Below are 25,236 nucleotides of genomic sequence, written 5' to 3'. Positions count from 1 at the left end.
GCGGTGAACGTCTTTCATCTTATTATGGGTTATGGTCATAACTTCTGGCAACACTCTTCCAATGTAACACAATCCCTCTGAGTTTGGGGCGAGCCATTTATACGCCTACCTCCCGCATATGAAATATGCATCATCGGGGAGAACATATGGGACAGAATATGACATTACCATATTGCAAACCTTCCAAGTGAAAAGTCCTATCTCTAACTCTCTCATCTGTTCAGTACACGTATCAGGCTGTATGATATGCGCACAGTACGCTGATTATACTTCTCCAACCCGCATGGTCCTACTTCCTAGAGTATACCTGTACCGAAAATACCTTCCACCATCGGATATTTGGCGTATAAGTTCTGAGTCTATGGGCATTCTGTCGGCTCTGTGTGAAAATACCATGGTTTGGTTATTCCATGTCACTTCCCAATTTCCCGGCTTTCGGGAATTGGAAATGTTGAAACATACTAAGGATCTCTCCATATGATATTGGTGGAGCTTCAAACTAGGGGGCTTAGAAATATTAAATTTCTTGTCCACCGGTCTCCCACCCCTTAATTCAAGTACCTCATCTATTGTTAATGGATACGGCACTAGTCCTGACTTGCTCTGACCTTGAGGTACTTGTGAGCACACCCAGCATTCAGTTTGGTTTAAAACCTTACCCACTAATGAGTGATAATCACTCAATGGATGACGGTCCATGTTGATATTAAGGCTGGACTGACATCTCTGGATGCACCCATCCTCAACTATGTTTTCACAGTTTCTACAAATACAATTTTCCTCAGCCAATAACCCTTCACAGTGTCTCCTAGTTTCTTGACTACCAGATCGTTTTCTGATACTCGCCTTTGCTCGGTGAATGTGTTGCTCTTGGAGTTCTACAAATCCGTCCTTGCCATCAGAACCTATTCCAGATCCTTTCTCGACCTCTCTGGTACTCTCACCGAAACAGACTGCTCTGGTCAACAACAGGGTCAACAGGAAAACACGGAATGCAGTCTCTTGGGGTAAGTCCATCTTGCTAAGGGGAGAGAAAAAGGAGCAAGGAAGGGGGGAAAGGAGGGTAATGGGAGATGGAGAAAATAATAAAAAGGAAAAGGAAATTTGGTGCGACAACCGCCTCTGGTCTTGTAGTTCTCTGTGCTCAGGTGCCGTGACAACAGTCCTGCCTCTCAACCTTCCCGGAACAGGCACTCCAGTGATATGATTTCCTCTACACTCTGCTCTTTGTCACAGGCTTTCTCTGGGTCCACGACCTTCTTACAGTGGGACGAGTGGACCCAAGTCTCTCTCTCGGCAACCTTCAATGCTGTCGTGCTGGTTAGTAAGACTTGGTACGGTCCTTCCCACCGGTCAATAAGGCAACCTGAGCGTAGAAAATTTCGAATCATTACATAATCCCCAGGTTCAATGTCATGACAATTACTGTTTGGTAGGTCAGGAATCACCAGCTTTAGATTTCTGTTTTGATTCCTCAACTGTTGGCTCATCTTAACCATATATTTTACAGTCACCTCATTATTGCATTTCAAATCATCCTGGGGGTCAATCATTACATGGGGTTGTCGACCAAAAAGAATCTCAAAGGGTGATAGGTTAAGGGGGGACCTGGGAGTGGTTCTGATGCTGTACAATACAAGTGGCAAAGCTTCTGGCCATAACAATCCAGTTTCAGCCATCACTTTGCTCAGCTTGTTCTTAATAGTGCTGTTTACTCTTTCCACTTTCGCACTCGCCTGTGGGCGGTACGGAGTATGCAGCTTACTATTAATTCCCATCAGTTTGCACATAACCTGAAAGACTTCACCTGTAAAATGGGTACCCCTATCGCTTTCAATTATCCTAGGGATACCATATCTGCACACAAATTCCTGCATGATTTTCTTTGCAGTGAACGTAGCAGTATTTGTGGCAGCGGGGAACGCTTCTACCCAATTTGAAAACACGTCAATACAAACTAACACATACTTTAAATTTCTGCAGGGTGGCAACTGTATGAAATCAATTTGTATTACCTGAAAAGGGACGTCTGTTGGCGGGATATGGGATGGTTCTGTTGGTATTGACTTTCCAATAATCTTCCTCAAGCAGGTAAGACATGTCATTGCTCTCTTACCCGCCTGAGAAGAGAATCCTGGCGCACACCAGTAGGCTCTCACCAGCTTACACATACCCTCTTTGCCCAGATGAGTCAGACCATGTGCCGCCTCAGCTAAGCTTGGAAGATATGCTCTGGGGGCTACTGGCTTACCCTGTCCATCTGGCCAGAGTCCTGAGGACTCTTGGCCATATCCTTTTGACCTCCAGACTGCCTTTTCCTGTGGGGTACACAAATTTTGCATTTCACTTAATTTTTGTGTGCTGACGGTATTGAATACCATCAGTTGTGTGATATCTGTCTGTGTGGGGGTGCTGGCTGCTGATTTAGCAGCTTTGTCTGCCCGGCTGTTATCAAGTGACACTGGGTCTTGACTGTAAGTGTGGGCTTTGCACTTGATAACAGCCACTCTGTCAGGTTCCTGTATCGCTGTTAGAAGCCTTTTTATATGGTATGCATGCGCTACCGGTGTGCCAGCTGCCGTCATGAAATTTCTGAGGCGCCATAGGGCCCCGAAATCATGCACTACTCCAAAGGCATACCTAGAATCTGTATATATATTGGCTGACTTACCCTTAGCCAATTCACACGCTCTGGTTAGGGCGACCAGCTCAGCAACTTGTGCTGAGTGCGGTGGGCCCAGGGGTTCAGCTTCTATGATACTTTTGTCATCTACGACTGCGTATCCAGTACACAAGTCTCCCGAGTCCGTCTGTCTGTGGCAACTACCGTCAGTGTAAAAAGTAAAATCTATGCCTTCCAGTGGGTTGTCACTAATGTCGGGTCTTGCAGTGAAAGTTTGGTTCAGATATTCCATACAATCATGTGTGTCAGTGTCTGTACTAAATCCTCCTTCACCATCACTCTCATCCTCCACCCTTTGTGCCTGTCCAGGCATACCCGGGAGGTACGTTGCAGGATTTAGTGCGCTGCATCTCTTTATGGTGATGTTTACACGTGCCATTAGTGCTAATTCCCACCTTGTAAACCGTGCTGATGAGACATGTCTGGTTTGGGCAGAGTTCAGTAAGGCTGATACTGCATGAGGTGTATGGATGGTCAGGTTGTGTCCCAACACTATATCTTCACTTTTACTCACTAGCAATGCTATCGCTGCAACACTTCGCAAGCATGTGGGGAGAGACCGTGCTACGGTATCCAACTGTGCACTGTAGTAAGCTACCGGCCTGCTGGCATCACCATGTCTCTGGGTTAGGACACCTGCCGCACACCCAGCACTTTCCGTACCGTATAACTCAAAAGGTTTCCCATAATCTGGCATGCCTAATGCAGGTGCCTGTGATAGGCATTGTTTAAGTCTCTCAAATGCCAGTTCGGACTCATCTGTGTGAGAGATCCGATCTGGTTTGTTCGAGGAGACCATTTCCTGCAAAGGTAAAGCCAGTATGGAGAACCCTGGGATCCAGTTTCAGCAGTACCCACACATTCCAAGGAAAGTGCGGATCTGCTGCTGGGTTTGTGGCAGAGTCATGTCGCGAATCGCCTGTATTCTATCAGCGGTGAGGTGTCTCAGTCCTTGTGTCAAGCAATGTCCCAAATATTTCACCTTGGTCTGGCACAACTGTAACTTATCCTTTGAAACCTTGTGTCCCGTATTAGAAAGGTGAAACAGAAGCTGTTTCGTGTCTTTCAAGGATGCTTCGAGTGAATCTGAACATAGCAGTAGGTCATCTACATACTGTATTAATACTGATCCGCTCTCAGGTTGAAAGGATTGTAAACAGTCATGCAAAGCCTGGGAGAAAATACTTGGGCTGTCAAGGAAACCTTGGGGGAGATGAGTCCAGGTGTACTGTACTCCTCTGTATGTAAATGCAAACAAATATTGGCTGTCAGGGTGCAGAGGGACCGAAAAGAAAGCGGAACAGAGGTCAATGACAGTGAAAAATTTCGCAGTAGGGGGAATTTGCATGAGGATGACAGCTGGATTTGGCACTACGGGGAATTGGCTCTCAACTATCTTGTTTATCCCCCTAAGATCCTGCACTAGCCTGTAACCCCTCCCCCCACTCTTTTTCACAGGGAAGATGGGACTATTGGCAGTGCTGGACGTCCTAACTAGGATGCCCTGTTGTAGCAAGCGCTCTATGACTGGGTACACTCCTAATTCCACCTCTGGCTTCAGAGGATACTGTGGGATTTTTGAAGCTATCCTACTATCTTTTACTTGCACCACTACAGGAGCTACATTTGCCATCAATCCAGTGTCTTGTCCATCTTTGGTCCAGAGGGATTCCGGTATCTGGGAGATCATTTCCTCTACCTTGGATGGACACCTGTCTATAACAGCAGAGTGTGACATTAACCTTTGTGGGGTGTCTAACATATCCTGCACTTCCTGAACGTGATTCTCGGGTATATCTAAGAAGACAGCCTCAGGAGTACAATATATGACACACCTCATTTTGCACAATAAATCTCTCCCAAGTAGATTAGTCGGAGCCGATGCAGCTAGCAAAAAGGAGTGCTTGGTCTGCAAAGGCCCTATCGTAATCTCTGCTGGTCTACTTAAGGGATAGTGTTGCACTACTCCTGTTACCCCCATTGCTGAAATTGTTTTGCCCGTTGTTTTCATACCTACCGTTGAATTTAACACTGACCTGGCCGCCCCTGTATCTACAAGGAAAGGTAGTGATCTACCAGCTACGTCAACTGTAACCTCGGGTTCACTTCCAAGGCTAGCAATCAACTTCACTGGCTGCAAACTACAGGTGTGGCCTAACCCCTATTGTATGTTGTGACCCTCCCGCAGCGCGCTGGCAGCTACAATATGTGAGGGGGTTAGCTGAGAATTTCCAGAGGTCTGCCACTCCTTCCTAGGTGGGTACCTCCTTGTTTCCCCTGCATGTGGCTCATAATTCCTCCTATGCGGTCCCTGATCCCAATTACGTGTGTTATGCTGTGAGTCATGTTCTGGTCTAGGGGGTCGATATACGTTGCTTTTATAATTACAGTTCCGTGAGTAATGTCCTTCCCTCTGGCAATTATAACATTTTACTACATACGACTTACCATCAGGGGTCTGGGGTTTAGGCTGATGTGGCTTCGTTGTCAGGGCTTTGATACTTACGGTCATCAGCTAATCCCCCTGTGACTCCCTGTGCTTAATGATGTTCCGATCGTGCTCGATAGCGGACTCTCTTAATGCAGCCACCGAAATAACTCTCCAGTTAGGTTGAGTGGTCTGTACCCTTGTTCTCAACGTTTCTTTCAAGCCGTCCATTAATACGGACACAGCTACCTCTCTATGGTGTACATTTTCCTTAATGTCCTCGACCCCAGTGTATCTAGCCATTTACTGCAGTGCTCGATGGAAATATTCAGAAGCAGCTTCACCTTCTTTTTGTCTAATGGAGAAGATTTTATTCCACTTGACAACAGTTGGGAAATATACTCCTAATTGCAGATTGATCTGTCGTACATTCTCCTGAGTGTATTCATCAGTGAGAGGTATCTCTGCGTCTAATTTACAATCAGCAATGCATTTCACAGGGTCAATATTGGAGGGCAAACATGCCCGTAGCACTGTCCGCCAATCTTTGTTTGTGGGTTCGGTGGCGTTACCTAGTTCTCTAATAAACCTCTGACATGCGGCTAGATCTTTTCTGGGATCGGGAAATTCAGACATAATTGTCCTCAATTCTGTCCGGGACCAGGGACAATGCATAGCAATGTTCCTGACGGGAGTGATTCCCTGAGCGTCAGTCTTCCCATTGGGGACTGCGATCACCCTGACGGATTTAGTTCAATTACATCATTCTGGGTTGCTTCTACAATGTGAGGTGCAATTGTCTCTGCATAATGTACTGTACCGTACTTACCTGTGGACACGACCTCACCCGTCCCTCCGCTAGGGGCTTTTGCCACTGTTCTTACTGGTTGGGCCGTGCCCACTTGTGTGTCTTGTATGGTGGCTGCCAGAGAGAGTGCCGATATCGTGCTGGGCTCATCTTCTTGGTCGCAGTCCTGAGGGAAGTTTAAGATGGGATACAACTTGCACGGGTTAGCATTAATACATTTATCAAGTTCACTCTTATCATATATTAGTATGCCATTCTCTGTAGCCACTTTCTCCCCTGTAATATACGGTGGTGGTGGTGCAGTTGCAATCAGTTTCCTGCTAGGGTTGGAACCAGCTGTGTGAGCTAGTTGCCTTTGCATATCACTCTCTCGTTGCCATAAATGTAAACAGTTTGAGTGTCTGATCCTCTCTTCTCGGGATTTTAACAGACATATCCTAATCCTTAAATTCTGCAACACCTCTGGATTAAAACTGCCTACCTTAGGGAATGGTTCCCTATCTTCCGCAGTCATACGTTCCCATTCATTGCATAAAACCTCTGTGTGTGAGCCATATTTCTCACACATTATGTACCTCGCCGACCCCTTGGGCCGCGGAATATCAACCTGAACCCTGGTTGATCGTCCCCTACTTGAGCAACTGGCCCCCATCTTTTGCAGGTATTACCTTCTCAGCAAATTCCTACAAAAAAACAAAATACTCAGTGGTAAGGCAACGGTGAAAGTTCTCCGAGCGCTTTCACACACTCACGCCCACGTTGGCCAATACACCTAAACACTGTCGTCAGCGCCGGTCATACCCAACCTCGGGCCCTTATGTAACCTCTATTTACTGAGAGTGTGTGGGAGTGACTTACCCTTCCCAGTAAATATTGGTCATTGGAGATTTCCTGAGTGACCAGCAAAACTCCCTTAAAACAAAAAAAATTGTTACACAAATCACGTTGCGTGTACTACACTTAGCGCCAATGAGCCCGCGATTTTTATGCACAACTCGTAAAAGGGTATCGCGGTGGGCTAAGTATTGCACTCACAAACGCGCGGTACAATCGCACAGCGTATAGGTAACTGTTACTTATCCGCCGTGCGACCAATGGAATCGTTTTTCAGGCTGTGAAACCTCAGCCAGAGCGTATCTGAACGGGCCTATATGGGTACTACGCCAACCACCTGGGCTGCGCTCTCTACACAAAACCTCGCTGACCTTTTAGGCCGAGGTATTGAGCTTCGCGTGACTTTGTCAGCGGTTTTCTGACTTCGCTGACCTCTTGGTCTGCTGTTATACTAATTGCTCCTTTATACCTTAATCAATGTTAACGTGAGCAAGCCACTCTCACGCCACCAAGTGTCCACTCACCTGGTGTGGTCTCCGACGGGATCCCGAATTCCCTGGGTCCACAAAACCTTTATTGTTTGCACACTCACGCTCGTTCACTCATATACACTTTGGTTTTTCTGTACAGAAAATTAACTTTCATTCAGGAAAACAGCCCCAATTCCAGAGGTGATACAGTAAAAAAGGTATTTAAACTAAATATTGGACACTGATCAATTTGTGCTATTATCGCGTGGCTACCGTTTCGCGCCTAAACTAAAACAATGCTATTGTGTGCTTTGTATTTAGCGGTCATACTTTTACGCACGTTGCGTGAACACGCCACGTGTGTATGCCTTTACGTTGCGTACGCAGTCCCGTACGCTATTCGAGACACGTGTACAAAGACCGTACGTCCGCAGTGCTACAAAACTCACACTTCTATAAATGTAAGCGATATTTTAACTATAATCACTTACTTAACACACACAGTTTCTACTGTATAAACCTTTACAACTAGGCCAGGCTGCGTGTGCGTCTTACACTTACTTCCTTAACTATTAACTCTATATTTTTACTAAATAGCAACAAATGTTCTCAGTACAGGTCAAAATGAATCTAGTAATCAAATGCTTATGGCAATAATGCGAGCAGATATGCAAAGTACAAAATACAGGTGTGTTGCGTGCGCATTTGGCGCCAAAACAGATATTCACAGATTTTAAAAGAAAAAATAGCTTTTGCGTTCTTACCTTACGGATCCCTCCAGCATCCCTTCAAACCATGCAGCGCAGACGCTTATCGAAGCAGCACTAGTGTATCCACAGACCAAGAGAAGGTTTATAGGGGATACCTTTCCGCCCTTTGCTGATAAAGTCTGCGAAAAATCTGCTAGGCTGCGGGTATGAGGAGGAACCGGACGAGCTCCCAATTGATAATGTCGATATTATCTTAGACCGCAATGCTATACCTCTAAATACACTTTTACCGTGGAGCCGTTATGGCCGCTAGACTGAATACACGTGCTACGCACTTTGTACGCTATTTGCGTACAGAGTCCAGCACGTGGTACGCACTTGGCGTACTCTCGTCACGCTGAGTGTACAGAGTACGCTCAGCGTGCGCACACACAATGGATAACCTTTAAACCTTGTTAATGATACAATGTAATGATATGCTTACACTTTAAACCCTTAACAGCAAAGTACTGCAATGATGAAATACCTTTAAACCTTAAGTAGCGCTGGCGATACAAAGTACCCGCAGTGCGTACACCTTATCAATGCTTATACACCTTATACATATTAATACACTATAAAGCCCATGCAGGAAAGTGAAAACACAACACTGATTTGTAGTTGCAACCACAGGGTTCTAAGGCCTCAGTGGATTAATTCCAAAAGGTAAAACAATACAAATCATACACTACAGGCTAACAAGTAAATCTAAACAGAATAATGGCCACAGAGAATGTACATACGTGAGAATGTTCGCAAAGCGCAACCCGGCCGATCCTCCGCTGGTCATACAGATAGCGTTCAGAGTCTTCTGACCGGCCAGGCAACAATGGTCTTTTTATACACAACATGCATACACAATACAATGGTCACTGTAATCTCATTGTCCATTGCACACAGGGATGTGTCTCTACATTACAGAAAAGGTCCTAGGTGGATTTGAAAGGGTGGGCGATGTCTTTCCCCAACTGCTCTTGTGGGTGGTATCCTCTGGATTCCCGCCGCATACATAAAATACAGTAAATAAAGTTAATGTTCATATTCTACTTTTGTACATAACTATACGCAGGAACTAGCGATCTTTCTCTAACCAACACCGGAATGTTACCCTCAAAATACCCTACAGCTGGATACTAGACATCACCTTCCAACCTTTATCTGACCCTTCCTATCATGCAAAGGCGAATCTCTCTGTCCAGGAACTGTTTAAACTATTAATACTCGCTGACATGGTCTAGGGGAACTATCTCTAAAATGTACACTATTTGGGTTAAATATGTAATGTTTTAATAACCCTCTATGCGTTCACAAACTCTACCGTAAATGCGCATACCACGCGCTAAGGCGCATGGCCGCGAAAAGCTCTGTTACGCAAATTGCGGATATGCGCACGCACGGCAGACTGAGTGCACGCGCAGCGGGCATGTGCATGGGGTTAGTACGTTAGGCATGCATTACAATATTTTTAGACTTTGACATCTCCTAACCGGGATTCCTTGGGAGGATCCTTGAATGGTACGCCTACTGCTGCTGTAGCTGCCGCCGCTACTGTTGTTGCTGCTGGGAGTCGATCATCATCCCAGAGGGGAAGTCGGAAGACCACTTGTACTACTTCAACTAAGCAATTGACTGTCCAACAGTCCTTTGTGTGGAAGATGAAATATGACAGCAGTCATCCTGTTGCAAAGCGGATAACTGAGGCCTTGACACTTATGTTGGTGTTAAACGTGCGTCCGGTATCCGCCATTAGTGCAGTGGGATTTAGACAATTTATGGAGGTATTGTGTCCCCGGTACCAAATCCCATCTAGGTTCCACTTCACTAGGCAGGCGATACGAAGAATGTACAGAGATGTCAGAAAAAGTGTCGCCAGTGTCCTATAAAATGCGGTTGTATCCAGCGTCCACTTTACCAAGCACATGTGGACAAGTGGATCAGGGCAGACTAAGGACTATATGACTGTGACAGCCCACTGGGTAGATGTATTGCCTCCCGCAGCAACAACAGCAGCAGCAGCGGCACCAGTAGCAGCATATCGCAAATACAAACTCGTTTCTAGGCAGGCTATGCTGTGTATCACCGCTTTCCGTAAGAGGCAGACAGCTGACAATCTTTTATGGAAACTGAGGGACATCATCACACATTGGCTTAACCCACTTAGACTCTCCTGGGGATTTGTGATATCGGACGATGCCACCAATATTGTGCGTGCATTACAACTGGGCAAATTCCAGCACATCCCATGTTTTGCACATACAATTAATTTGGTGGTGTAGAATTTTTTTTAAAAATGACAGGGTGTACAGGAGATGCTGTCGGTGGCCCGAAAAATTGCGGGACACTTTCAACAATCTGCCACTGTGTGCTGAAGACTGGAGCACCATCAAACACTCCTGAACCTGCCCTGCCATCAACTGAAGCAAGAGGTGGTAACGAGTTGGTATTCAACACTCTATATGCTCTAGAGGATGGAGTAGCAGCAAAAGGCCATTCAAGCCTATACATCCACCTACGATATAGGCAAAGGAGGGGAATTGCACCTGACTCAAGCGCAGTGGAGAATGATTTCCGTCTTGTGCAAGATTCTCCAACCCTTTGAACTTGCCACACGTGAAGTCAGTTCAGACACTGCCAGCTTGAGTCAGGTCATTCCCCTCATCAGGCTTTTGTAGAATCAACTGGAGAAATTAAAGGAGAAGCTAAGACGGAACAATTCCGCTAAGTATGTGGGAATTGTGGATGGAGCCCTTCATTCGCTTTGCCAGGATTCAAAGGTGATCAATCTGTTGAAATCAGAGCACTACATTTTGTCCACCGTGCTCGATCCTAAGTTTAAAGCCTACGTTGTATCTCTCTTTCTGGCAGACAAAAGTGTGCAGAGGTGCAAAGACCTGCTGGTGACTAAATTGTCAACTCAAGCGGAATGTGACCTGTCAAAAGCTCCTCCTTCAATTTCTCCCACCACTGGGGCTGCAAGGAAAAGGATAAGATTTCCTAGCCCACCCGCTCGCGGTGATGCAGGGCAGTCAGGAGCGAAAGCTTACATCTGGTCCGGACAGAAGGACCTGCCAACGATTACTGTCATGTCTACTGTCACTGCATATGGGGGATCATTCCGAGTTGTTCGCTTGTTGCCAATTTTCGCTATGCTGCGATTTGTTGCAAAATGCGCTTGCGCAAGGCACGCAGGGTGCATGCGTAGTTATTTAACTAAAAACTTAGTAGATTTGCTGTTCAGTCGCACTGCTGATCGGTGAATGATTGACAGGAAAGGCGTTTCTGGGTGGTAACTGAGCGTTTTACGGGAGTGTGCTAAAAAACGCAGGCGTGTCAGGGAAAAACGCGGGAGTGTCTGGAAAAAACGGGGGAGTGGCTGGCCGAACGCAGGGCGTGTTTGTGACATCAAACCTGGAACTAAACGGACTGAGCTGATCGCAATCTGTGTAGGTCTGGAGCTACTCAGAAACTGCAAAGAATTATTTATTAGCAGTTCTGCTAGTCTTTTGTTCGCAATTCTGCTATGCTAAGATACACTCCCAGAGGGCGGCGGCCTAGCGTGTGCAATGCTGCTAAAAGCAGCTAGCGAGCGAACAATGAGGGCCCTGATTCTGTCACTATTGAAAGAATGGTGGAGGATTATATGAGTGACAGCATCCAAGTAGGCATGTCAGTCCATATGTATACTGGCAGGAAAAAGAGGCAATTTGGATGCCCTTGCACAAACTGGCTTTATTTTACCTAAGTTGCTCCCCCCTCCAGTGTGTACTCCGAAAGAGTGTTTAGTGCAGCCGGTAACCTTATCAGCAATCGGCATAGGAGGTTACTTAAACAAAATGTGGAGATGATGTTCATCAAAATTAATTATAAATTCCTCCAGGAAGACCCTGACCAGCAATTGTCTCCGGAAAGTACACAGGTACCTGTGATGGTGAATTCCAGTGGGGATGAATTAATACTCTGTGATGACGGGAATGTACACAGTGAAAGGGATGAGGAATCGGAGGATGATGATGAGGTGGACATCTTGCCTCTGTAGAGCCAGTTTGTGCAAGAAGAGATTGATTGCTTCTTTTTTTGGTGGGGGCCCAAACAAACCAGTCATTTCAGCCACAGTCGTATGGCAGACCCTGTTGCTGAAATGACTGGTTTGTTAAAGTGTGCATGTCCTGTTTATACAACATAAGGGTGGGTGGGAGGTCCCAAGGACAATTCCATCTTGCACCTCTTATTCTTCTTTGCATCATGTGCTGTTTGGGGACTATTTTTTTAAAGTGCCATCCTGACACTTCCAGATATGTCCAGTGGTACTGCCATATAATTCCAGTGATACTGCCATATATGTCCAGTGGTACTGCAATATAATTTCAGTGATATTGCCGTATAATTCCAGTGATATTGCTGTATAATTCCAGTGGGAATTGTTTGTGTTGCTTGGTTTAGTCATACAGCTACCTCATTGCACCTCTTCTACATCTTTGCATGAGGTGCTGTTTGGGGATTTTTTTTTTTATATCTGCCCTCCTGTCTGCCACTGCAGTGCCACTCCTAGATGGGCCAATTGTTTGTGTCGCTTGACTTAGTCATACAGCTACCTCATTGCACCTCTTTTACATCTTTGCATGAGGTGCTGTTTGGGGCCTAGTTTTTGAAAAGTGCCATCCTGTCTGACACTGCAGTGCCACTCCTAGATGGGCCAGGTGTTTGTTTAGTCCACTTTTGTCGCTTAGCTTAGTCATCCAGCAACCTTGGTGCAACCTTTTGGCCTAAAAACAATATTGTGAGGTGTAGGGCGTTCAGAATAGACTGGAAATGTTAAATGAATGTTACTGAGGTTAATAATACCGTAGGATCAAAATTACCCCCAAATTCTGTGATTTTCATGTTTTTTATCAAAAATCATCCAGATTCACAACCAAAACCATAACACGAAAGGGTGGTTTTGGCAAAACCAAGCCAAAACCAAAACACTTTAGTGGAATGATAACCAAAACCAAAACACTAAACACGAAAAGTGCCAGCTGCACATCTCTAGTTTTTTCCTTATGAGGACTCTATTATAAGTATAGCTGCTCTACCATTTTCTAACACCCCTATATGTATCTGGAGTGTTGGAGCTCTGTGCCTGCTGTTGCTGGAAGCAGAGGAAGGTGCCAAGAAGTCGTTGGTCCCGCTCTAAGGTAGTTCTGCCCCCTGCAATGGCGCCGGAGCTATACACTTATTTATACTGGCAAATGTCTCCTTTTCGTGTAAAAAGGAGATTTATGGTAGACTTACCATGGTTATATCTCTTTCTGCAAGGAATAACATCGGGGTGTAGAGTTGTATCTTGATCCAAGGCACCAACAGGCTAAAGCTTTGACTGTTCTCAGGATGCATTGCACCGCCTCCTCTATAACCCCGCCTCTAGGCACTGGAGCTCAGTTTCGTTAACCAATCCAATGCAGTAGCAAGGAAAAGAGACAGTAGATGTTTGACACATAGAACCGCATTCTCACGACAGGAGAAGGGACTAGCGGCTAATGCCATACAAACCCAAAGAAGCTAAGTGCGTTGGGGTGGGCGCCCTGTGGAATCCAGTGTACCTCGCAGAAAGAGACTTAACCATGGTAAGCCTACCATAATTCTCCTTTTCTGCAGCGGGGTACACTGGTATTCCATCGAGAATAACATCGGGGATGTCCTAAAGCAGTTCCTGATGGGAGGGGACGCACTGTAGTGGGTACAAGAATCCAGCGTCCAATCCTGGGAGGCGGAAGTATCAAAGGCATAGAACCTGATGAACATGTTAACTGAGGACCACATAGCCACCTTGCACAATTGTTCAGCGGACGCGTCTTGGCAGGCCGCCCAAGAAGGTCCAATAGACTCAGTAGAATGGGCTTTGATAGCAGCAGGAGCTGGGAGACCAACCTGCGCATAGGCTTGTGTAATCACTATTCTAATCCATCTGGCCAAGGTCTGCTTATTCACAGGCCAGCCAGTCCTCTCTACATAAATACGGAGAGCCCGTACCACATCCAAGGGCCGCTCTTTGGAGGACAAACCAGAAGAGTTAAAGGCCGGAACCACAATCTCTTGGTTAAGATGAAAAGATGATACCACCTTAGGTAGATAACCAGGGCGAGTTCGAAGAACTGCCCGGTCACGGTGAAAAATCTGAAAGGGTGGATGACAGGACAAAGAACCTAAGTCCGACACCCTCCTAGCAGAGGCAATGGCTAATAAAAACACAACCTTAAGTGTAAGATATTAAAGAACCACAGACTCATGAGGTTTGAATGGAGACTCTTGCAGGGCATTTAAGACAACAGACAAATCCCATGGAGCCACAGGAGAGACATAGGGAGGCTGAATCCTTAAAACACCCTGAGTGGAAGTATGAACGTCAGGAATAGACGCAATTTTCTTCTGAAGCCACACCGACAAGGCAGATATATGAACCTTGAGGGAGGCCAGACGAAGGCCTAAATCTAGACCTTGTTGCAGAAAAGCAAAAAGACCAGAAGTTCTGAATGAATAGGCATCATAATTCTTAGCAGCACATCATGTGAAATAAGAATTCCAGACCCTGTAATTAATCCATGCAGAAGCCGGTTTGCAGGCCTTCTACATAGTTTGAACAACCGCCTCAGAGAATCCCATGGCACTCAGGAGTGAAGCTTCAAGAGCCACGCCGTCAAAGTCAGTCTGGCCAGGTCCGGATAGACACAAGGGCCCCTGAACGAGGAGGTTTGGGCGTTAAGGAAGCAGAAGAGGACGCATTATCAATAGACCCTGCAGGTCTGAGAACCAATGCCGCCTGGGCCACGCTGGAGCGACTAGAAGTAGTATTCCTCTTTCTTGCTTGAACTTCCGAAGTACGCTGGGCAGGAGTGACACTGGAGGTTCAAAAGTTCCATGGAATTGCCAGTGCCTCCACGAACACTGCTTGAGGATCCCTTGTCCTCGATCCGAAGACCGGATCCTTGTGATGGTGTCGAGACACCATCAGATCTACGTCTGGTAGGCCCCACTTGTCCACTAGGAGTTGAAAGACTTCCGGATGAAGACTCCACTCTCCGGCGTGAACGTCCTGACAACTGAGGAAATCCGCTTCCCAGTTGAGGACTCCGGGGATGAACACTGCGGAGGATTTTTGATACTTCCAGCATTGCCATGCGGCTTCGAGTGCCTTGATGATTTATGTACGCCACCTTGGTGTTGTCTTATTGTACTTGCACAGGCCTGTTCTGTACTAGAGGCAGGGCCAGTGTCAACGCATTGAACACCGCCCGCAATTCCAAAATGTTTATCGGGAAAGACTCCTCCCTGGTTCACCGACCCTGGAGAGAGTGTTGCTCCAATAACACGCCCCAACCCCGCAGACTGGCATCCATTGTCAGGAGGACCCAGTTGGAGATCAAGCAGAGATGGCCCCTGGTCAACTGTTGGTCCTGTAGCCACCAGCTCAGTGACAGACGAACTTCCGGAGTCAAGGAGATCATTTGAGACCTAATCCGATGAGGCAGGCAGTCCCACTTGGAAAGGATTAACCTCTGCAGAGTGCGGGAATGAAATTGAGCGTACTCTACCATTTCGAAAGCCGACACCATAAGTCCTAGTACTTGCATCGCCAAGTGTATCGACACTCCTGGGCGAGAGAAAATATCTGATCCTATCCTGAAGTTTCAGGACTTTCTCTGGAGACAAAACCAATCGTTGGCTGTGTGTGTCCAGTAGTGCCCCCAGGTGCACCATGCTCCAAGCAGGGACCAGCGAGGACTTTTTCCAATTAATGATATACCCGTGGGCTTGTAGGAATTGGACCGTCAGGTCCAGATGACTGAGGAGATCCTCTTGGGAGTTTGCCAGGATCAGCAAGTCGTCCAGATATGGCAGGATCCTGATTCCCTGACAGCGGCGAAGAGCCGTCATCACAGCCATGACCTTGGTGAAGATCCGAGGGGCGGTGGCCAATCCAAAACGTAGTGCCTGGAATTGATAATGTAGGTTGCCAATAGCAAACTGCAGATATTGCTGATGCGATATGGCTATAGGTATATGCAGATAAACATCCTGTATGCCCAGGGATACCATATAGTCTTCGGGTTCCATGGCCAGCACTATAGAGCGCAGAGTTTCCATACGAAATTTGGATACTCTCACAAACTTGTTCAATGATTTGAGGTTGAGTATAGGCCGGAAAGACCCATTTGGCTTCAGAACTAGAAACAGGGTTGAAACGTATCCCCTGCCTCTCTGAGAAAGAGGTATCATAAGTACCACTCCTGTATCCAGGAGAAATTGTACAACCAAGTGTAGGGCTTGTGCTATTAATGGATCAGCAGGGATAACCGTTGAGCAAAACTGGCGATGAGGACGTCTCTTGAAAGACATTGCGTACCCGTGAGAGACAACTTCCCGCACCCAGGTGTCCGAAGTAGTCTTTAACCAGGCCTGGGCGAACTGCAGAAGTCAGCCTTCCACCCTGGGGTCCCACAGGGGGAGGCCCACCCTGTCATGCAGCAGGCTTATCTTGTTTGGAAGCAGGCTGACGGGCGGCCCAGGATTGTTTGGATTTAGGCTTAGTGGTTTTGGAAGCACGAGCCTGTCACAGATACGCCTGACCCTTTGCTTTCCCTGGAGGTCGAAAGGAACGAAAGGTGGTACGCTTAGCCTTCGGGCATGGGGCAGACTTTTGTCTAACCCAAGATTGATTTAATTGCTGTAATAGGGTAGACAGAATATCTGCCCAGGGCAGATTAACTACAGGGACAGTATGTGGCTGCAATGGCACTGGGGGTCCCATAGGAAGCATAAGACGTATCACAAGTGTACTAAGCATACTTGAGAATGCTGCCCAAGGTGGGTCCTGATTGGCCACAGGTTGACTGGGTGTATGGCACTCAGCGCCTGATCCAGCAGCTAAAACTTACACCTCAGGTAAATCTGTTGCACCAGTACTGCAGGATGCAGAAGCGTCCGCGGATTTTCCGCCCTGTGTAGCAGACATTATAAGGAATGTAGCCTAAGGGCATAACAATACAATATAGCCAGACAAACACAATACCTGCAAAAAAAAAAAACATGTTATGTGACCGAAAAATCACAGGACACCAAACAGGATTTAAGCGGTATGAGGTGACTGAAACACAGTAAAAATACCAAATTGTATATTTTGTGTAACACTATTTAGATATATGGGACCCTGAAGCACCTAGCCCCTCAGGGTACAGAATATGGTGATTGCAATATACAGGAGAATGGAATCTCACGCAACTGCTACAGGCACACTCTGTCACATGTACAATGCAGAAGTTATTACATTTAAACAATAAAACTGCACTGGACTAGTAAATTTACATATAAATATGTATGAGTATAGATATAACAATTCACAGTAGATACTGGATGTATATCACAGAATACTTGTACTAAATATTCAGATAGCAGTACACTTGTTCTTAACTAACACGGTCTAAAATTACATGTAGAATACATAAGTGCCTTTAAATGCACAGCGCTGATAAGACAGGCAGCTTTACAGAGGAGTGTAAACATAGAAAAAAAGAAAAAAGAAGACTCTTGTTGGGAAGCACTCATATACAGATAATGTTATACGACTAAATGTCACAATAGCTAACTAAAATGCAATATTTTATTAATTCTCATTAAAATTAATTATTGAGGAGTTCAATGAGCGCCGATATTTGTTAAATAGTGACATTGCGAAAATATAGAGAAAAATATATAAATTGCAAGGTGCAAATACCTAATACAGGCCGAAATGGGTATATCTATGATTTTGTTGATAATCACACTCCAACTGTAGGACAACCTGTGATAAAACGTTGCTCATTTAGTGTAAATATATATGACCGTCATTTATAAACTGCTATATATTCCAAATGGGAATTTTGATCCTAGCAGATGGTTGAATCATAGGTCATAACCGAGATGTAAGACAATGCTCTATATTGGTGACAGATGGGTGGCAAATATTTGCAGTACCAGGGTGTTCCTTGGTAGTCTCCTATCCAAGTACTTAACCCGGCCCTCCACTGCTTGGCTTCCAAGATCAGATGAGATTGGGCATCTCCAGCGGGGTATGACCGCAGACCTTATGCTCACCCTTGTCACACTGTGTCCAAATTGGGCACAGATAAGAGCCAATTTGCGTTATTATGTGAGCCACAGGTATCGAAACAGCTGATTTGATGTGGAAATAAGATATCAATTTTTTTTTATCACAGATGATAACGTATAGCAAAAGATTAAATACCCATTTAAGTTTTCTCGGCTTAAGTGGTCGCAGTACAAGTAGAAAAAATAAGATTTTACTCACCGGTAAATCTATTTTTCGTAGTCCGTAGTGGATGCTGGGAACTCCGTAAGGACCATGGGGAATAGCGGCTCCGCAGGAGACTGGGCACAACTAAAGAAAGCTTTAGGTCACCTGGTGTGCACTGGCTCCTCCCACTATGACCCTCCTCCAAGCCTCAGTTAGGACACTGTGCCCGGACGAGCTGACATAATAAGGAAGGATTTTGAATCCCGGGTAAGACTCATACCAGCCACAGCAATCACACCGTATAACTCGTGATACTATACCCAGTTAACAGTATGAATATAACTGAGCCTCTCAACAGATGGCTCAACAATAACCCTTTAGTTAGGCAATAACTATATACAAGTATTGCAGACAATCCGCACTTGGGATGGGCGCCCAGCATCCACTACGGACTACGAGAAATAGATTTACCGGTGAGTAAAATCTTATTTTCTCTGACGTCCTAGTGGATGCTGGGAACTCCGTAAGGACCATGGGGATTATACCAAAGCTCCCAAACGGGCGGGAGAGTGCGGATGACTCTGCAGCACCGAATGAGAGAACTCCAGGACCTCCTCAGCCAGGGTATCAATTTTGTAGAATTTAGCAAACGTGTTTGCCCCTGACCAAGTTGCAGCTCGGCAAAGTTGTAAAGCCGAGACCCCTCGGGCAGCTGCCCAAGATGAGCCCACCTTCCTTGTGGAATGGGCTTTTACAGATTTTGGCTGCGGTAGTTCAGCCGCAGAATGCGCCAGCTGAATTGTGCTACAAATCCAGCGAGCAATAGTCTGCTTAGAAGCAGGAGCACCCAGTTTGCTGGGTGCATACAGGATAAACAGCGAGTCAGTTCTCCTGACTCTAGCCGTCCTGGAAACATAATTTTTCAAGGGCCTGACTACGTCCAGTAACTTGGAATCCTCCAAGTCCCTAGTAGCCGCAGGCACTACAATAGTTGGTTCAAGTGAAAAGCTGATATCACCTTAGGGAGAAACTGGGGACGAGTCCTCAATTCTGCCCTATCCATATGGAAAATCAGATAAGGACTTTTATATGACAAAGCCGCCAATTCTGATACACGCCTGGCCGAAGCCAAGGCCAATAACATGACCACTTTCCGCGTGAGATATTTTAGATCCACGGTTTTTAGTGGCTCACACCAATGTGATTTTAAGAAACTCAACACCACGTTGAGAACCCAAGGTGCCACTGGAGGCACAACCGGGGGCTGAATATGCAGCACTCCTTTTACAATGTCTGAACTTCAGGTACTGAAGCTAGTTCTTTTTGGAAGAAAATCGACAGAGCCGAGATCTGTACCTTAATGGAGCCTAATTTTAGGCCCATAGACACTCCTGCTTGTAGGAAATGCAGAAATCGACCTAGTTGAAATTCCTCTGTTGGGGCCTTTTTGGCCTCACACCAAGCAACATATTTTCGCCATATGCGGTGATAATGTTTTGCAGTTACATCTTTCCTGGCTTGAATCAGCGTAGGAATGACTTCCTCCGGAATGCCCTTTTCCTTTAGGATCCGGCGTTCAACCGCCATGCCGTCAAAACGTAGCCGCGGTAAGTCTTGGAACAGACAGGGCCCCTGCTGCCGCAGGTCCTGTCTGAGCGGCAGAGGCCATGGGTCCTCTGATATAATTTCTTGAAGTTCTGGTTACCAAGCTCTTCTTGGCCAATCCGGAACCACGAGTATCGTTCTTACTCCTCGCCTTCCTATTATTCTCAGTACCTTTTGTATGAGAGGCAGAGGGAGGAACACATAAACCGACTGGTACACCCACGGTGTTACCAGAGCGTCCACAGCTATCGCCTGAGGGTCCTTTGACCTGGCGCAATATCTTTTATAGCTTTTTGTTGAGGCGGGACGCCATCATGTCCACCTGTGGCCTTTCCCAATGGTGTACAATCCTTTGGAAGACTTCTGGATGAAATCCCCACTCTCCCGGGTGGAGGTCGTGTCCGCTGAGAAGATCTGCTTCCCAGTCGTCCACTCCGGGAATGAACACTGCTGACAGTGTTAACACATGATTTTCCGCCCATCGGAGAATCCTTGTGGCTTCTGCCATCGCCATCCTGCTTCTTGTGCCGCCCCGTTGGTTTACATGGGCGACTGCCGTGATGTTGTCTGATTGGATCAGTACCGGCTGGTTTTGAAGCAGAGGCCTTGCCTGACTCAGGGCATTGTAAATGGCCCTCAGTTCCAGAATATTTATGTGTAGGGAAGTCACTTGACTTGACCAAAGTCCCTGGAAGTTTTTTCCCTGTGTGACTGCCCCCCAGCCTCAAAGGCTGGCATCCATGGTCACTAGGACCTAGTCCTGTATGCCGAACCTGCGGCCCTCTTGCATGGAACCTGCCGAATGGGATTGCTTCGTAGGAAGCTACCATTTTTTCCCAGGACTCGCGTGCAATGATGCACCGATACCTGTTTTTGCTTCAGGAGGTCTCTGACTAGAGATGACAGTTCCTTGGCTTTCTCCTCCGGGAGAAACACTTATTTCTGTTCTGTGTCCAGAACCATCCCCAGGAACAGTAGACGTGTCGTAGGAACCAGCTGTGACTTTGGACTGTTTAGAATCCAACCTTGCTGTTGTAGCACTTTCCAAAATAGTGCTACCCCGACTAGCAACTGCTCCTTGGACCTTGCCCTTATAAGGATATTGTCCAAGTACGGGATAATTAAAACTCCCTTTTTTTGAAGGAGTATCATCATTTTGGCCATTACCTTGGTAGACACCCTCGGTGCCATGTACAGTCCAAACGGCAGAGTCTGGACTTGGTAATGGTAATCCTGTACCACAAATCTGAGGTACTCCTGGCGAGGATGGTAAATGGGGACATGCAGGTAAGCATCCTTGATGTCCCGGGATCCCATGTAATCCCCCTCGTCCAGGCTTGCAAAAACCGCCCTGAGCGATTCCATCTTGAACTTGAATTTTTTTATGTATGTGTTCAAGGATTTTAAATATAAAATGGGTCACACCGAACCATGCGGTTTCGGTACCCCAAACCGTGTGGAATAGTAACCCCGTCCTTGTTGAAGTAGGGGCACCTTGAGTATTTACTGCTGGGAATACAGCTTATTAATTGCCTCTAGCGCAGCCTCCCTGCCTGAGGGAGTTGTCGGCAAGGCATATTTGAGGAAACGGCGGGGGGGAGACAGCTCGAATTCCAGCTTGTACCCCTGAAATACTACTTGAATGAAACAGGGATCCACCTGTGAGCGAGCCCACTGATCGCTGAAATTTTTGAGACGGCCCCCCACCGTACCTGGCTACACCTGTGGAGCCCCCGCGTCATGCTGTGGACTCAGAGGAAGCGAGAGAAGAATTTTGATTCTGGGAACAGGCTGACTGGTGCAGCTTTTTCCCTCTCCCCATGTCTCTGTACAGAAAGGAAGCGCCTTTGACCCGCTTGCTTTTCTGAAGCCGAAAGGACTGTACCTGATAACACAGTGCTTTCTTAGTCTGTGAGGAAACCTGAGGTAATGGATACGAGGTCCCAGAGACCATCCCCAAATAATTCCTCACCCTTATAAGGCAGAGTCTCTATGCGCCTTTTAAAGTCAGCATCACCTGTCCAGTGACAGGTCTCTAATACCCTCCTGACAGAATGGTCATTACATTCATTTTGGATGCCAGCCGGCAAAATATCCCTCTGTGCATCCCTCATATATAAGCCGACGTCTTTAATATGTTCTCATGTGTGACAGGGTCACCGACCACGCTGCAGCAGCACGATCTGCAGGTCTCAGTCTAGTACCTGAGTGTGTAAATACAGACTTCAGGATAGCCTCCTGCTTTTTATCAACAGGTACCTTCAAAGTGGCCGTTCCTAAAACGGCAGTGCCACCTTTTTTGACAACCGTGTGAGCGCCTTATCCACCCTAGGGGATATCTCCCAGCGTAACTTATCCTCTGGCGGGAAAGGGTACGCCATCAGTAACTTTTTAGAAATTACCAGTTTCTTATCGGGGGGAACCCACGCTTTTCACACACTTCATTCATTCATCTGATGGGGGAACAAAACACTGCCTGCTTTTTCTCCCCAAACATAAAACCCTTTTTTAGTGGTACTTGGGTTAATGTCAGAAATGTGTAACACATTTTTTATTGCCGGGATTAAGTCACGGATGTTCCTAGTGGATTGTGTATATGTCTCAACCTTGTCGACACTGGAGTCAGACTCCGTGTCGACACCTGTGTCTGCCATCTGAGTGAGCGGGCATTTTTTGAGCCCCTGATGGCCTTTGAGACGCCTGGGCAGGCGCGGACTGAGAAGCCGGCTGTCCCACAGCTGTTACGTCATCCACCCTTTTATATAAGGAGTTGACACTGTCGGTTAATACCTTTCACCTAACCATCCACTCTGGTGTCGGCCCCACAGGGGGCGACATCACATTTATCGGCATCTGCTCCGTCACCATATAAGCCTCCTCATTAAACATGTCGACACAGCTGTACCGACACACCGCACACACACAGGGAATGCTCTGACTGAGGACAGGACCCCACAAAGCCCTTTGGGGAGACAGAGAGAGAGTATGCCAGCACACACCAGAGCGCTATATAATGTGGGGATTAACACTATAACTGAGTGAAATTTCCCCAATAGCTGCTTGTATATATAATATTGCGCCTAAATTTAGTGCCCCCCCTCTCTTTTTAACCCTTTGAGCCTGAAAACTACAGGGGAGAGCCTGAGGAGCTTTCTTCCAGCTGCACTGTGAAGAGAAAATGGCGCCAGTGTGTCTGAGGGAGATAGCTCCGCCCCTTTTTCGCTGACTTTTCTCCCGCTTTTTTCTGGATTCTGGCAGGGGTATTTACCACATATATAGCCTCTGGGGCTATATATTGTGGTATTTTTGCCAGCCAAGGTGTTAATATTGCTGCTCAGGGCGCCCCCCCCCAGCGCCCTGCACCCTCAGTGACCGGAGTGTGAGGTGTACATGAGGAGCAATGGCGCACAGCTGCAGTGCTGTGCGCTACCTTGGTGAAGACTGATGTCTTCTGCCGCCGATTTTCCGGACCTCTTCTTGCTTCTGGCTCTGTAAGGGGGACGGCGGCGCGGCTCCGGGACCGAACACCAAGGACTGGGCCTGCGGTCGATCCCTCTGGAGCTAATGGTGTCCAGTAGCCTAAGAAGCCCAATCCGGCTGCAAGCAGGCGAGTTTGCTTCTTCTCCCCTTAGTCCCTCGCTGCAGTGAGCCTGTTGCCAGCAGGTCTCACTGAAAATAAAAAACCTAAATCTATACTTTCTTTCTAAGGGCTCAGGAGAGCCCCTAGTGTGCATCCAACCTCGGCCGGGCACAAAATCTAACTGAGGCTTGAAGGAGGGTCATAGTGGGAGGAGCCAGTGCACACCAGGTGACCTAAAGCTTTCTTTAGTTGTGCCCAGTCTCCTGCGGAGCCGCTATTCCCCATGGTCCTTACGGAGTTCCCAGCATCCACTAGGACGTCAGAGAAAACCTCTATACTGCACAGTTATCACATGTATGTAAATCAATCATTAAATCATAGTATTATTTTAACTGTGCAAAAGAGGGAAACCTCCAAGTTTGGTCTCCAAAACAAAGATGAACGTATGAGATTACACTATGGATTGTGAGAATCAAATAACATAAGCAATGAAACCTTCAGCTCTAATGACCAATCAGAAATTATTTTCTAGTAGTGGGAAAAATAAGAATTTACTTACCGATAATTCTATTTCTCGTAGTCCGTAGTGGATGCTGGGGACTCCGTCAGGACCATGGGGAATAGTGGCTCCGCAGGAGACAGGGCACAAAAATAAAGCTTTAGGATTAGGTGGTGCGTACTGGCTCCTCCCCCTATGACCCTCCTCCAAGCCTCAGTTAGGATACTGTGCCCGGACGAGCGTACACAATAAGGAAGGATATTGAATCCCGGGTAAGACTCATACCAGCCACACCAATCACACCGTATAACTTGTGATCTGAACCCAGTTAACAGCATGACAAACGTAGGAGCCTCTGAACAGACGGCTCACAACAATAACAACCCGAATTTGTTTGTAACAATAACTATGTACAAGTATTGCAGACAATCCGCACTTGGGATGGGCGCCCAGCATCCACTACGGACTACGAGAAATAGAATTATCGGTAAGTAAATTCTTATTTTCTCTAACGTCCTAAGTGGATGCTGGGGACTCCGTCAGGACCATGGGGATTATACCAAAGCTCCCAAACGGGCGGGAGAGTGCGGATGACTCTGCAGCACCGAATGAGAGAACTCAAGGTCCTCCTCAGCCAGGGTATCAAATTTGTAGAATTTTGCAAACGTGTTTGCCCCTGACCAAGTAGCAGCTCGGCAGAGTTGTAATGCCGAGACCCCCCGGGCAGCCGCCCAGGATGAGCCCACTTTCCTTGTGGAATGGGCCTTGACAGATTTAGGTTGTGGCAAGCCTGCCACAGAATGTGCAAGTTGAATTGTGCTACAAATCCAACGAGCAATCGTCTGCTTAGAAGCAGGAGCACCCATCTTGTTGGGTGCATACAATATAAACAGTGAGTCAGACTTTCTGACTCCCGCCGTTCTTGAAATATATATTTTCAATGCCCGGACCACGTCCAACAACTTGGAATCCTCCAAATCGTTAGTAGCCGCAGGCACCACAATAGGCTGGTTCAGGTGAAACGCTGACACCACCTTAGGCAGAAAATGAGGACGCGTCCGCAGTTCTGCCCTGTCCGTATGGAAAATCAGATATGGGCTCTTATATGATAAAGCCGCCAATTCTGATACTCTCCTGGCTGAAGCCAGGGCCAGTAGCATGGTTACTTTCCATGTAAGATACTTCAACTCCACCGATTTGAGCGGCTCAAACCAATGGGATTTGAGAAAATCCAAGACTACATTAAGATCCCACGGTGCCACTGGGGGCACAACCGGGGGCTGTATATGTAGTACTCCTTTTACAAAAGT

The 25,236-nt window shown here is 46.7% G+C and overlaps 1 pseudogene; it reads right to left on the bottom strand.

Moving 5' to 3' along the window:
• Positions 1–17,950: 17,950 nt before the first annotated feature.
• LOC135051638 (5S ribosomal RNA) lies at positions 17,951–18,071 on the bottom strand (annotated as a pseudogene).
• Between the last annotated feature and the right edge of the window lie 7,165 nt (positions 18,072–25,236).

The sequence above is a fragment of the Pseudophryne corroboree genome, chromosome 2, assembly GCF_028390025.1.
Source record: "Pseudophryne corroboree isolate aPseCor3 chromosome 2, aPseCor3.hap2, whole genome shotgun sequence".
Taxonomy (NCBI): domain Eukaryota; kingdom Metazoa; phylum Chordata; class Amphibia; order Anura; family Myobatrachidae; genus Pseudophryne; species Pseudophryne corroboree.
Note: the sequence above shows the minus strand (reverse complement) of the source record. Positions and strands in the feature narration are given on the sequence as shown.